General features: G+C 43.8%; 1 protein-coding gene and 1 long non-coding RNA gene across 2 annotated transcripts in view; one reads left to right on the plus strand and one right to left on the minus strand.

Moving 5' to 3' along the window:
• The window catches only part of LOC144327049 (uncharacterized), a 34,088-nt gene extending 25,070 nt beyond the window's left edge, over positions 1–9,018 (plus strand). The window contains exon 3 of the long non-coding RNA XR_013392029.1: positions 8,867–9,018. This is a non-coding gene — a long non-coding RNA (uncharacterized LOC144327049). The remainder of the gene's footprint in view (positions 1–8,866) is intronic.
• Positions 1–12,538, minus strand: part of LOC144324883 (C-type lectin domain family 2 member A-like) — a 110,782-nt gene that overhangs the window by 39,014 nt on the left and 59,230 nt on the right. The window lies entirely within an intron of this gene.

Raw genomic sequence — 12,538 nt, forward strand, 5'->3', positions numbered from 1 at the left:
ATAAATTATTATTATTATTATTATTATTATTATTATTATTATTATTATTATTATTCCCCACTGCTGCCATTCCATGCAGACAGCGCTCACATTCATGAAGAATTTTGAACAAGTCCATTTTTCCTTTTCCTCTCTTCTGCTGGGTGGCCGCAGCCATTTCATGAAGAAACCATGACATGAATGGAATGGACATGAATGGAAGGTGGAGGGCTTCCCCTTTGTCCCACAGCCGCAGTTTCCTCCCCTGCCTTCGCTGATTATGAGGTCTTGGGCTGAGTGCGGACTGTGAGACCGCCGTGACCATGACTTGTTTGAGAAACTTGGAGGCAGAGAGGGAGAGGCTTTGTGGAAATGAAACTTAAACAAGAAACTTCAAAACGAAACTTTTAAGAATTTGTAAAGTACCTAGAACTGTTAAAAACAGGAACTGGGTGGGGGTGGGGAGTTAAACGACTTCCCCAAAATCCCAAGTCCCCACCGTAACCTCTAAAAAGTAGTCTATAAATCTGTAGCAATAAGTGGATACCATGTATCATACTGTTTCCTGCGACTATAAAATATAGCAGCAAATAATCGCCAAAATTCAACAGTTTGACCCATTTCCTTGGTTCCAATGGCTAATGACTTCTCTGCAAGAGGGGAATCCAGGGCTTTCCCTGCCTCCATAATCCCTCAGGCATAGAGTCACATACACCTCCCCCCTCCCCAGAGAGTGGGGGAAAGATAACAATGGACCACACAAAATAAAAAAATTCCTTCCAGTAGCACCTTAAAGACCAACTAAGTTAGTTCTAGGTATGAGCTTTCGTGTGCAAGCACACTTCTTCAGATACACTGAAACAGAAGTTGCCAGATCCTTCTATATGGACCAGACAGATAGCCTTTGATGGAGTTTGCTGAAGCCAGGTGTTCACAAAGCCCATCTTCAGGAAAGCCCTGAGGGCAAGGATAGGTGTAAATAGTTTTATTCTTCTCTTGGTGGTGGGTACTTAGAAGGTGTCTGAATCTGATATGGGGATGAATGATGGACTCATGTTACCATGCAAGATCCCCTCCTTCTTGGTGACATGTTGGGGATGTATCTGGAAATGTATTATGGGAAGGGGGAGAAAATACTGATTGCAACAGAAGCAACAGATTGCAACAAGGTTTCTTAATATTTCCCCATAGACTGTTAAGGCCAGCTTCCTCTCAGTGCCTTCACCCTGCATTTAAAGTTCTCATGATTTTCAGTATTACAACACTATGGTCATAAGAACATAAGGAGAGCCTATCATATATTTATATTTTGATTTTGTTCTGTGAACTGCCCTGAGACCTCCAGGTATAGGGCAGTATAGAAATAAAATAAAATAAAATCAGAAAGCATGATGGAATGGGAAAGCTCTCAGCAGCTATTTAAAAGCTGGCACAGAAGGTGCTTGCTGGCAGGATTATCTCACAGTAAATGGTAAAAGATAAAGGACCCCTGGACAGTTATGTCCAGTCAAAGGTGACTATGCTGTTGCGGTGCTCATCTCGCTTTTCAGGCTGAGGGAGCCGGTGTTTGTCCACAGACAGCTTTCCAGGTCATGTGGCCAGCAGGATTAAACTGCTTCTGGCTCAATGGAACACCATGACAGAAACCGGATCACACAGAAACACCATTTACCTTCCTGCCACAGAAGTACCTATTTATCTACTTGCACTGGTGTGCTTTTGAACTGCTAGGTTGGCAGGAGCTGGGACAGAGCAACAGGAGCTCACCCCATCATGGGGATTCAAACTGCCAACCTTCTGATCGCCAAACCCAAGAGGCTCAGTGGTTTAGGCCACAGCGCCACCCACGGCACATTGTACTGGGCCAAGGACTCTGAAGTCTCGGTTTCTTGTTTCTGCCAAATAAGCTGTACAAACTCTCCACTACCTTTGCCATTACCACTGGAGCTCCTTGTTAGGGGGTGAGATGCAAAGCAATGGAATTTAAGCAAAAGAGAAAAACTATGGGGCTGGAGATGCATGAAGTCAAGTCAAATTTATTTGTTTAAAACCATTAGCAATTGAAGATAAACTAGAAATAATTGGGGAATATGGTGCAACACTAAAGAGAACCATTGACATATCCAGGAAGGTGTGTAAGAAAAATGACATCTGAAGGTAGCCCTGTTTAGGGAAGTTTTAAATGACTGATGTTTTAATATATTTTTAATTTCTTGTTGGAAGCCACCCAGAGTGGCTGGGGAATGAATGAATGAATGAATAGACAAATTTGTAAAAATTTGAAAATCAATGCAATTTTTTTTTGCCAAAAAACCCAAAAAAACCCATTTTGGGTTCTTTTTTGAATTTTTTCAAGATGTATAACATCGCTTTTTAGAGGAGGCACCCAGAACTGTACATATTATTCCCAGTGCACTTGCAGCACAGATTTGTACAACTCATTATACAGTGGTACCTCAGGTTAAGTACTTAATTCGTCCCGGAGGTCCGTACTTAACCTGAAATTGGTCTTAACCTGAAGCACCACTTTAGCTAATGCGGCCTCCCACTGCCGCTGCGCTGCCGGAGCACGATTTCTGTTCTCATCCTGAAGCAAAGTTCTTAACCTGAAGCACTATTTCTGGGTTAGAGGAGTCTGTAACCTGAAGCGTATGTAACCTGAAGCGTATGTAACCTGAAGCGTATGTAACCTGAGGTACCACTGTATAGACCAGGGATAGTCAACCTTTTTATACCTACCGTCCACTAATGCATCTTTCTTCAGGGTAAAATTTCCTTACCGCCCACCGGCGCTCGATGGAAGAAGGATTCAGCTAGTGGATGGTTTTATGTCCAGTCCTTTTCCTAATGATCCCTAGCATGGAATTCACTTTTCTCACAGCTTCAGCACACTGGGCCGACATCTTCATCAAGCTCTCCACCACGAACCCACGGTCTAGTTCCTAGTGAGTCACCACCAGTTCAGACCCCGTTAGCATATTTGTGAAATCAGGATCTTCTGCTTTAGCCTACACTGCATGAGCATTAAAATGGAAAATGCAGTTCACCCAGTTTTGGATCTCCATAGAATCCCTATTTCTTCTAGCCACCCTACCAATTTGGTGTCATCAGCAAAGCTGGCTATCTCCCTGCTCACTCCTAACTCTAAATCACTTTTTAAAAAACATGGATTCCAGTACTAATACTTGGGGGACCTTGGGGCATTGGGAGAGGTGGTAGGTCAGGCATAGACAACTCGGCCCTCCAGATGTTTTGGGACTACAACTCCCATCACCCCAAGCTAACAGGACCAGTGGTCAGGGATGATGGGAATTGTAGTCCCAAAACATCTGGAGGGCCGAGTTTGCCTATGCCTGTGGTTGGTCTTCAGTTTCTGTTTTCTCCCCTCCCACTGTGGAATTGCATCCTTAGCCCCACCTGGTGGGGATGCAGGAGAGGGCCTTCTTGGTGGCTGCTCCCAGACTTTGGAACTCCCTCCCTAGGGAAGCCAGACTATCTCCCTCCACGTTGTCCTTCTGCTGGCAGGTGAAGACTTTCTTGTTCCAACAGGCTTTGGGAAACTGATTGCTTCTAATGAAAGGCTGGCACACACACACACACACACACACACACACACACACACACACACTTGAGGGGGCTAGCACCCGGCAATGTGGTCATGTCACATGTGCATGCTGCAACATGCTGACATGTCACACACACACCACTCAACTTGCATGTGTGGTGCGCACCTGATGTGCAAACATCCCTGCAGAATATTGAGGGGCCCCAGTCCCCTCCTTGGCCCCTTGGCCACCCTGATGGCGCCCCTGTGTGTGTGTGTGTGTGTGTGTGTGTGTGTGTAGATAGATAGTTTTAATCCCATCAATTCTAATAATTTTTCTATGTTTTTGCAGTTCTTTTTTAAATTATCCACCTTGAGTTCCAAAATGGAGAAAGGTAGGGTTTAAATAAACAAACAAATTAATAAAAGCATTATTTCTCTGCTTTAAAGGAAGAGTTTATTTATATGGCAAGTTTAGCAAACACAAGATGAACCTTAAATCATGTGCAGTGTTTAGGAGTTCCAGCAGGGCAGCAGCTGTGTTACAAGAACTGAAAGAATCTCTTCCCATCAATGGCGCCTTGAGGGTTTAGCATAAAATAAAACAGGGCCAACATCTTGACAACTAGAAAACGAAACAAATGTGGAAAGGCAAACAAAGGCGTAACTCTCTGCTCATAGCTTCAACTCCTTTTTATTGTATTGTATCAGAGCAACCAGCCATCACACAATTTCAGGGAACAATGCCCTGGGATCAGTGATTTTTTCCTGGGGATACGCAGGGGTACACATACCCCTAAACATTTTGTAACTCTAAGTTTGGCCTCATTGAGGGGCAGTATTTCAATATGCGTAGGAAAATGAGAGTACCCCCATATATATATATATATATATAGAGAGAGAGAGAGAGAGAGAGAGAGAGAGAGAGAGAGAGAGAGCGCACTGCCTGGGATCATTGAATTTCATATCAGACAACAATCAGGAAAACAAAAAAGGCATATGAGGAAAGAAGGAAAGAAAATGCAAATGAATATAACAGAAAAGAAGCTTTGCAAATGTATCCTTTACTACAGCACCTTTTCAAACCTGCTAACATAGTTTTTGTTTTTCCGAATGGGACACACCTGCCATGATAGGACAGGAAGTGCATTAATTTCTAGTATTTGGGCTTCCTTTTGAATTTTAACAATAACAGCAAAACACATGGAAGACTCAGTGCTAGGTCCTATCCAGGGAGAATTGTGAGGTTATAATAAAAGTTTCCATTTGCTCCCTTACCTGGTTGGACTCTGTCCCAACGCCTCACCAACGGTTTAGGTGAGAGTTCCCTGTTCAGAATCCGCCAGGAAAAAGTAGCAACAGAAAAAGTACCAACAGCTGCCATCTAGTGGGAGGTCTGCAGTATTGTGAAAGGAATACACAGAAAGCTGACAATTCGCTGGCCGGCTAAGAAGTTTGGTGTATGAAGACCTGCACAGCTTGGGATCAGGATACCTGAAAGATCGTCTCTCCCCTTATATAACCAATTGATCGCTGTGCTCTGTAGGCAAGGGCCTCCGGCTAATATCATCTTATTAGGAATCTGCACAATGCAGGAATCGGGTCTTTAGTATTGTGACAGCTACCTTTTTTTGGAATATCCCCTCCCTCTCTGAGTATTTGACAGGTGCCTCCCCTGTTGTCTTTTCAGCTCCTACTGAAGACCTGCCTCTTTCAACAAGTCTTTAAAGCTAGAGCTTTCCCAGTCCGCACTGGAATTACTTTTAACACGCTTTTAAAGAAGGCTTTAAGTGTGTGTGTGTGTGTGTGTGTGTGTGTGTGTGTGTGTGTGTCCCCGTTTAATTGCTTTTTGGGAGGAAGGGAGGATATCATAGAATCATACAATTGTAGAGTTGGAAGGGACCTCGAGGGTCATCTAGTCCAACCCCCTGCAATGCAAGAATCTCAACTAAAGCATCCATGGCAGATGGCCATCCAAGCTCTGCTTAAATACCTCCAAGGAAGGAGAGTCCACAACCTCCCAAGGGAGTTCGTTCTACTTTTGAACAGCTCTTATTATCAGAAAGTTCTTCCTGATGTTTAGTCAGAATCGCCTTTCTTGTCACTTGAAGCCATTGGTGTGGCATTCTCAAAGCAAAGGAAGGATTAGACTCTGATAATGAAAATACACACAGAGGCTTGAACCAGCAAAACTCTGGGAAGGGTGCGTATAATCTTTCTCTCTCCCTGGCCCAGGTCGTTTTATTCACAAAAGAACTTTTTACAGAGTGTTCGTAAGAACCAATCAGATTTCTTCTGAGCAGTTCAACAAACCCCACTTGGGGACAAAGTTAAACTATGAAAACTAATTAAGCATGCATATATTCTGGGGTAAATAAAACAGAACTACAAATGAGTGCATTTGGCAACCCCTGAGGTCATAAACAAGCAATATACCTGATAAGAAGGATGGCCAGGAAGACAGCAATAATTATCACCTTCATGTGAGATCTGTTTCCTGGCCCTAAGATTAACAACCTAAGATTAACATATCAGAAAAGCTACATCAAAGAAACTGCCCACTATCTTTCACAGCCCAGGATGCATGCTTGGTGAAGCAACTGGCACTGAGCTATGTATGTGACTTGTCAAGCAGAGAGAAATGGACAGTAGAGAAAATGGCCAGAGATGCAGAGGGCTGTGGGATTTGATCAGAAATTATTGTCAATGAATTAAACCCAGCCCACGCCATGCTTTCACAGAGGACACAATGGCTTGATGCATATTTTATAATTCCTCATAGTAATTCCACCTGACCCCACATTCTGGATATTTGCACTCCTACGTCTGGTTCGAGTCCTACCCTCAGGAGCAGGAGTAAACAAGCTTGCAGTCTAAAAGCAACACCAGCAAACACCAGCTATATTTCCTGGATTTATTTCTGTTCTGGGCGTAGGACGAATAAGTGACCACAAAATTGCCCACAAAATCGCAGTCACGGTTGGCTGTGCTGATTTGTATATGTCCATCAGCAACATAGTAAAATAAGATTAGGAATAACACTGAATACAAATATTATTCGGATACTCGGAGATTACATAACATATAATGTAAATAAGTGACTGGTAATTTCCTCTCCCACTGAAATTCTCAGGCCTCCCTCCTCACAAATGTTGGCCACTTGTTGCTCCCTCTCCCTCTTATTTCAATGGAGTAAGAGCTATTTATACTACCTTTGGACTGAGCCAAACTGACTCCAGTTCAGCAAGCCCAATGAACACACTCACTGGTTCTCTTCCCTCACTGAACTCAGAGATGAATAACTACGTTAAATGTCAACACTCTCTATAAGGAAACCTATTGGCACACCAACCATCTATTTATACTACCTTTGGACTGAGCCAAACTGACTCCAGTTCAGCAAGCCCAATGAACACACTCACTGGTTCTCTTCCCTCACTGAACTCAGAGATGAAGAACTACGTTAAATGTCAACACTCTCTATAAGGAAACCTATTGGCACACCAACCATCTATTTATACTACCTTTGGACTGAGCCAAACTGACTCCAGTTCAGCAAGCCCAATGAACACACTCACTGGTTCTCTTCCCTCACTGAACTCAGAGATGAAGAACTACGTTAAATGTCAACACTCTCTATGAGGAAACCTATTGGCACACCCACCATCTTGCAAAATGTTCATTTCTCAAATTGCACTGCTTAATCCTCTCCAGTCTTTGTTTTGCAAAGCCCAAACCCTCAGAAGGTGAAAGGTGATTGCTGGAACTTGATCTAAGGAGGAGCAAAGAAAAACCTAGCTCATCACTTTCTGCAGGGAGCCCCAGCATTCGTTGCCAACTCCTTGCAACGCTAACAGAGAAATGCAATAGTCCTCCCATGCTGGTAGGTCTGCTGACGTTGGCATGATGTGACAGTGAAGCTAAGCTAGGCTCTTAGGAGAGCCAGTGTGGTGTAGTGGTTGAGAGCCAACCACTCCGTCTCTCAGCCTAACCTACCTCACATTGTTGTTGTAAGGGTTAAAACAGAGGGGGAAACCCTGAGCTCCTCAATGAAAGGCAAACTATAAATGTAGGAGATAAATAAATAAATCTGCAGTATCTACAGGTAGGGTAAGGAAAAATCTCTGTCTACATTTTGAAAGCAGCAGACACTATTGAGCCAGCTGGAGCAATAGTCTGGACTGAGATAAGGCAGCTTCCTAACAGTTAGTTGCTTCCATTTACAGTGGTGCCTCGCAAGACGAAATTAATTGGTTCCGCAAGTTTTTTCTTCTTGCGAGTTTTTCGTCTTGCGAAGCACGGTTTCCCATAGGAATGCATTGAAAATCAATTAATGCGTTCCTAGGGAAACCGCTTGCCAGGCTGGCGGTGCGGAGAAGGGCTTTTCTCCCCACCGCAAGCCTTCAGGACAGGTACGGGAACAGAGGGGAAGGCGCGCAGCGCTTTCCCTCTGTTCCCGGGGCTTGCGTGGGAGGAGGGTTTTTCCTCCCCACCGCCAACATTCAGAACAGCATTCTGAATGTTGGCGATGGGAAGGAAAACCCTCCTCCCACCCCAAGTCTTCAGGAAAGCCATCCGAAGCTGGGTGGCGGGAGGAGGCGTCCGTCCCCCCCGCCTGGCATCGGAGCTTTGTTCCGATGCCGGGCGGCGGGAGGAGGCGTTCCCCCCCCCCGCCCGGCTTCGGAACTTCGTTCCGATGCCGGGCGGTGGGAGGAGGCGCCCCCCCGCCCGGCATCGGAGCTTCGTTCCGATGCCGGGCGGCGGGAGGAGGTGTTCCCCCCCGCGCCCGGCATCGGAGCTTCGTTCCGATGCCGGGCGGCAGGAGGAGGCATTCCCCCCCCCCCCCCCCGCCCGGCATCGGAGCTTCGTTCCGATGCCGGACGGCGGGAGGAGGCGTTCCCCCCCTGCCCGGCATCGGAGCTTCGTTCCGAAGCCGGGCGGTGGGAGGAGGTCCGAGGACAGTGGGGAAGACGCGCTGTGCTTCCCCGCTGTCCCGGAGATTTCCCTATGGGCTGTCGTCTTGCGAAGCAAGCCCATAGGGAAATTCGTTTTGCGAATCGCCTCCAAAACGGAAAACCCTTTCGTCTAGCGGGTTTTCCGTCTTGCGAGGCGTTCGTCTTGCGGGGTACCACTGTACTTCTCCTTTGGATATTTACTCAGATGTAAGTACTACTTTGTTCAGTGGTGCTTACTCCCACTTAGGCATACAATTGCAGCCCAAATTTATTTAACCAGTCCACTAGTTTTCTACATCTTCCTCCCAGTATTTAATGGTTTAGTGGGTGTCTTATGTGCCACTATATTTTTTTTAAAAAAATATTTTTATTGCTTTTTTTTATCCAGGTACAGATATAAAACGAAATAACAGAAAAAGAGAAAAGAAGAAAAAAAGAATAAAGAAATCCGTCTTTCCAATACATTTTTTCATAACCAACCGGACTTCCCCACGTCTCCCTCACCCTGCTTTCTTTACAATAAAAGTATCAGCAAATTAATTCCTTGTTTCATGTGTTATTAATACTTTCAAATGGTTATCTTTTGAGTTCAAAATACTTAATATCAATTTGCTTTTGCCCTGAAATAAAATACAATGTTATTTTAAACTTTAGTCCTTCCATAGTTATATCTTAGTTTCCAATATCCCAAATCTTATTGCTGGAGCTAGATTTTCCAAATCATGCAAATTCTTAACATTCATATAATTTATAATGTTTTTGTAAATAATCCTTAAATTTTTTCCAATCCTCCTCCATTGTCTCTTCTCCCAAATCTCGGATTCTGCCAGTCATTTCGGCCAGTTCCATATAGTCCATCAATTGCGTATGCCATTCTTCCAGTGTGGGCAAATCTTGTGTCTTCCAGTGCTTTGCGATAAGTATTCTTGCTGCTGTTGTTGCATACATAAAAAAAGTTCTATCCTTCTTTAACACTTTCTGGCCGACAATGCCCAGGAGGAAGGCCTCTGGTTTCTTGGGAAAGGTATACTTAAATACCTTTTTTAGCTCATTATAAATCATTTCCCAGAAGGCCTTCACTTTTGGGCAGGTCCACCAGAGGTGAAAGAATGTCCCTTCAGCCTCCTTACATTTCCAACATTTATTATCAGACAGGTGATATATCTTTGCAAGCTTGACTGGGGTCATGTACCACCTATATATCATTTTCATAATATTTTCTTTCAAGGCATTACATGCCGTGAATTTCATACCGGTGGTCCATAACCTTTCCCAGTCCTCGAACATGATATTATACCCAATATCCTGCGCCCACTTTATCATGGCTGATTTAACTGTCTCATCCTGAGTATTCCATTTAAGCAGCAAGTTATACATTCTTGAAAGAACCTTGGTCTTTGGTTCAAGTAGTTCTGTCTCTAACTTCGATTTTTCCACCTGGAAACCTATTTTTTTGTCCATTTTAAAGACCTCTTGAATTTGAGCATAATGTAACCAATCTTGCACCTTGTTTTTTAATTTGTCTAAGCTCTGCAGCCTTATGTGCCACTATATTCATTTATTTGTCATCTATATTGCAAATTTACAGTCAAATCCAGGTTTGGATAATTTATGAGGGCACTTACTATAACGAAAGAGAGATAGGTGATGTTATCTAATTTACAAAGCCCAAACCACACCTATGCTAAGGGATCTGGCTGCCTATTAGCCACCGCGATAGACATTTAAGGTTACAGTGGTACCTTGGGTTACATACGCTTCAGGTTACATACGCTTCAGGTTACAGACTCCTCTAACCCAGAAATAGTACCTCAGGTTAAGAACTTTCAGAAATTGTGCTCTGGTGGTGTAGCGGCAGCAGGAGGTCCCATTAGCTAAAGTGGTACCTCAGGTTAAGAAGAGTTTCAGGTTATGAACAGACCTCCGGAACGAATTAAGTACGTAACCAGAGGTACCACTGTACTTTCATATAAAGCTCCAAAGAGTTACCAAGTTACCTAAAAGAATGTCTTTCCCTCCATTGCCTGGTCTGAACAATAAATCAACAAGTGAAACCTGATTAGTTTTGACAAGGCCTGCCGCTTACGCAAAATTCAGAGCAGTACGAAATTTGAAGAATAGCTGTCTTTTGGTTCTCCTGTTGTGCAAATTTGACAGGTTCACTTTTCAGTGTGAACTGAATCACATTTCTCCTCCATCCCTAACTCATGCCATTCAAGTTCACAAATTACCGTAATGGCTTGAATATAAGCCTCACCCCCCCCCCCAATTCTGACCGTGATAAGTTAAAGCGTGGCTTAAATTTGTGAACTTACAAAAATAGACTTTCATGATATCGCTGGTGAAACAAAGATACGGTAACACGAAATGGGTGTGAGTGCCTGCAGAATTTTAAGGGAGTGGCTTATATTCGGGTATTGTTTTTCTTTTCTCCCCCCCCCCCTTGAATTTTAAAGGTGTGGCTTATATTTGGGTGTGGCTTATATTCAGGCCAATACAGTATCTTTCACTCTTTCACATATGCTTCCAAGGTCATTTGATGACATGAGAGTACCCCCTGAGTAGCAGACTTTGTGACTGTCATTCTGGTGGTAGTCTTGGATGAACATTATTTTATTTTATTTTAAATTTTATTTTATTTTTATTTTATTTTATTTTATTTAATAAGAGTGCTTGCTCTATCTGTCTGTCTGCCTCAGCCAGCTGTCTACTGTTCTGTTGCCATGCTGCAGTTTGCATGGCCACCTGCTGGTGGCCATACGAATTGCAGGATGACAACATTCTTTCTACTGCTGCTGCTGCTGCACACATCTCTCTTCCTATAGACATAAAAATGTAAGGCCGTCATCATGCATTGCAGGATTTGTAAAGCTTTGCCATGATCCTGGATATGGGTGGGAGAGGGGAGCAAAAGAGAAGGTGGGTTGCACAACACCAGCGGTTTTAAACAAGAGGTTCAGGTACTGCTGGGATGTGGGGAAATTGAGTGGGGAAAGTGGCAATTTTAAACAATGGCAGAGGTTTGAGCAGAATGAGCAGGGGGGTGACACTTGGAGGGGGTTTAAAACAATGTATGAGCATTTAGAAAAGAATGTAGGAAAGTGCCTGTCAGTTTCCTACCTGAAGCATAACAATCATTTTCAGTGCTTTTTTAATGGGTTACTCAAGGGCACACAGTACCGGCACCTCTTTTTATTTTGGTTTAAAAGTGTGACACTTACTGTAACAACTTCATGGTGAGAACCAGCACCTATTTTTCTAGAAAAAAAGCACTGGTCCTTTTCAACCAGGATGGCATAGCAGCATAGCCTAATTTGGGTATCGGTGTTTAGGGTGGTTATCTTATTCCTCAGTGTACAAAATGTCACTATAACAGGTGACTCTGTTCCAAAAGACACAGTACTCCTATCTAAGAACTCTTGATGAATGTAATATCCACCAAGCCCAGTTTTTCTCATCACTTTGCCACTGTAATGGGCATTCACATCCATAAGATGCTGAGACCACAAAGAGAGATGAACAAGAAGAGGAAACATTACTCGTCTCCTGTATGGTGATGCTGTCATTATCATGTGAAGGCTATTTTATGTTATTATACTACAGTGCACCCTACGGATACGAACCTAACTCATTCTGGGGGTCCTTCCACAACCCCAAAAGTCCATAGGCAGAGGCACCACTTCTGTGCATGCGCGTGTCGCGATTGAGTGCTTCTGTGCATGTGCGCAAACCAAAGTTTACATATCCAGAGGGATACGTAAGCAGAGGTAGAAGAAAAAGAAGAAGAAGAGTTTGGATTTGATACCCTGCTTTGTCACTACCCTAAGGAGTCTCAAAGCGGCTAACAATCTCCTTTCCCTCCCCCCCCCAACAAACACTCTGTGAGGTGAGTGAGGCTGAGAGGCTTCAGAGAAGTGTGACTGGCCCAAGGTCACCCAGCAGCTGCATGTGGAGGAGCGGGGAAGTGAACCCAGCTCACCAGATTACAAGTCCACTGCTCTTAACCACTACACCACACTGGTACGACTGTATTATTATTATTATTATTATTATTATTATT

This window comes from Podarcis muralis, chromosome 2 (genome assembly GCF_964188315.1).
Source record: "Podarcis muralis chromosome 2, rPodMur119.hap1.1, whole genome shotgun sequence".
NCBI lineage: Eukaryota > Metazoa > Chordata > Lepidosauria > Squamata > Lacertidae > Podarcis > Podarcis muralis.